This window comes from Bombus huntii, unplaced genomic scaffold, assembly GCF_024542735.1.
Source record: "Bombus huntii isolate Logan2020A unplaced genomic scaffold, iyBomHunt1.1 ctg00000130.1, whole genome shotgun sequence".
In the NCBI taxonomy this organism is placed as follows: Eukaryota; Metazoa; Arthropoda; class Insecta; order Hymenoptera; family Apidae; genus Bombus; species Bombus huntii.
The window spans coordinates 105,628-108,709 of record NW_026099378.1 but is presented as its reverse complement, the minus strand read 5'-3'; the positions used below and the strand labels follow the sequence as shown (position 1 = coordinate 108,709).

General features: G+C 40.6%; 1 pseudogene; it reads right to left on the bottom strand.

The window, feature by feature from the left end:
* Nucleotides 1-1,841: 1,841 nt before the first annotated feature.
* Nucleotides 1,842-1,959, bottom strand: LOC126877186 (5S ribosomal RNA; annotated as a pseudogene).
* Between the last annotated feature and the right edge of the window lie 1,123 nt (nucleotides 1,960-3,082).

Here is a 3,082-nt window from a genome sequence, read left to right as displayed (position 1 = left end):
GTTTCTGACGCGATCTATATAGTCTAGTATGTCTTCCCCCGGTCGTTCCAATATTGTTCCTAATTCTCCCTTATATTCGTTAAGGGATTTCCCTGGGCCGAACATATCCTTTAATTTGTTCCCGAAATCGTCCAAACTGTTTAGCTGACTGTCCTCTACGGCGAGGTACCCGTGCCCGCGAAGCTTATTCATTAATAATTTTACCAATTGAGGCCCCTGATGCCGCGGAATCATGTTTCGTGCGCGCTCGCATGCTCTTAAAAATTGAAATACTGAGGGTCGATGTCTGTCGAATATTGGTACTGACTCGATCGCGTCTTTTAACTTAATTGGTTGGGGGCTACCGTCTGTCGGTATTGTCACCTGAGGAATTATCGGCAGTGATACGGGTGTCTCGATTTCCTTTTTTGTTTTGAGTGAACGCATGTCGTCTTGTAATTCATTGGTTTTTGTACTCATGTCGGCTCATTACTCGAAAATTTGCATCACATTCTCTTAGTTTTTCTGACAATGTCAAGAGCATGTCTTCGTTCAATGATTCTAATGGAGTTGCCATATTCTCTATTATATTTTGTCAATAACCGTAAGAACTTTAATCCTCTGTGGAGCGCATCCCACCGCTGCCACGAAAAAAATATTTTAATTGTTATTGTTACGTTTTCAATTGAGTTGTTGTTTTAGTTTTTCTTTTTTTTTTATTCTTACTTTCTTGGGCCCGTTACTATAGTAATTTACAATTATATGTATATGTATGTATGTATATGTATGTATATGTATAAATATGTATATGTATATGTATTTATCCGTGTAAGTTGTCGATAATGATATTGTAGTCATCTAGGGGGACAACGGGGCAAGTTATCTTTCCAAAAGCCAGAAAACTTTTTTCGGTTTCGGTAAGATCCATGTAAGCGTTTATACACTCATTATACGCACATTCGGCAATGCTTTGCTGTAGTTCGCTCCGGTACTCCACACAGCAAGTGTGTTGGCGTATCTTCGTGTAATTCTTGATCCTCCGGATCCAATCAGTCTTGACAAATAAAAACATATTGGAACTAGTAAGCAGAGCGGATTAGATGGACGCAACAACTGAATAACAATTCCTCGTAAGCATCCGGGTAGTCCGTAGGTAAGATTCCATCCGGAAGGTATAACAATTGGTTCTTCTGATTGTTAAATTCAACGCCCATTCTGTGTAACAGAACAAAAATATTTTATTATTAACATGTCTCGCTTTATTATGAAGTTTTTGTTGATTCATTTTGTCAGTGCGTCACAATGGGATTTTCCTTTCGGGGTATTGCCTTTATCTTTCAGGGTTTCATATATTCCTTCTAATTCGTCAATCATGGACGGGTTGATAGCTGATTACGATCCAGTTTTCCTTTCTCGTGACTGTTCGTTAACAGATTTTATACAACAATCAAGATGCACAACCCGTCATCTGGAAGCCGACACTACTCACCGCGTGTCAATGCAAGGGAGAAAAACAACAAACAAAACATATCTTATTAAATAAAATATAAGAATATAGACAAAATCACTCCAATAAAATAACACCCGCTGGGAACACATTTAGGCATATATACACACATGAATAAATAAGGCACTGTTACCAAGTAAAGTCAAAATCTACACACGGAACATCAGGATACATTTCACGAAACCTATCTAAACACCATGAGAGTACTTCAGGACAAGTACCCCCCCTTGATCAGAGGAATGGTGGCGTAGGAAAGCCTCCAACACTTGATCAGGAATCTCCTCTGAGAAACGAACCTTCGCGCTGGCATCCGTATTAACCACCGCATGGGGGGCGCGGCGGGCCCAGCGCGCTCTGCCAACGCCACACGGAATCCCAGGCGATCACCCATCCAAGTACTATCCGTGCCCGGCGCTGCTTAACTTTCGTGATCTAACGGGAACGAATGCACTCAGCGCGGCCAGGGCGTTGGCTACTTTCACTTGAACTGGAATGCATTTAACTATGTGTACTGCTTCTCCTGCGACCAAAGCCATGTGTCCTGGAGTTTTGGTTATTGCATACGCAAATTCATCAGGTAATATAGTTGCTAGACTTAATGCATTCTCTATTATTTTCTTTTCCGAGATGCATCTTAGTGTCGATATATCCTGATAGAGTGCCGTTATTTGTCTTCTGACAGTTTTTCTACGTAAATGAATTTTGAGTTAACGTATGCGAATATATCCAAATTTTTGACTGCTGTTTTACGTTTGGGTATAAATGTATTTCCTTTAGTCGTTTCTAGGAAAAAGAGCTTGGGGTGTTCTGTGGATAACAGGGTGTATCCGCACAAAGGCTGTTCTCCAGTCTTGGTTAGCACAAAGGTTATTTCTTGAGTCGTAAAGGCAAAACCCGGTAGCGTCGGGTTGCTATTGGTTTTTATTTCTTGAATTTTTGTGGCGATTCCTTCGTGCAAGACGTCATATTCGTCGAACTTACATAGGAATAGTGGATGTGGCTGCCAATAGGTGTATCCATCTTCTGAATCCAAACAAGTTCCTTTATTAATAGCGCATTCATTAAACTATTCATTAGACTTATTCATTAGACTAGCACTATTCATTAAACTTATTTAACGAATAGTAAGTTTAATGAATAGTATGATTTACGAATAATAAGTTTAATGAATGCTATTAACAACGTTTTTGTGTTTAAACGAATCCACGGTCAACGGAATAACTCTTTACTAAGCGTAGACTAATCTTAGACGCAAAAATACGATTGTTGAAAATGCTCGATGTGTTACTCTCCAAGACAATCGCACGAATGCCAGCCTCGTGGAGATTTTTCTCGCTGTACGATTGCATTTGCTTTCTATACTCGTTTGGAAGCATCGAGAAAGTTCCAAACGCCGTTGCTAGGCAGTTTCTGCCTGAAGTTTGATACATACTCGTTAGAAACATCGAGAAAGTTCCAAACACCGTTGCTAGGCAGTTTCTACCTCGAGTTTGATTATTAATGCAATGTATGTCCCGTTGTATCGGCACCTCCGAGGCAACATCACACGTGGCTAGGCCCGCTCCCGAGGCCGCATGCCGCCACTACCACATTTCT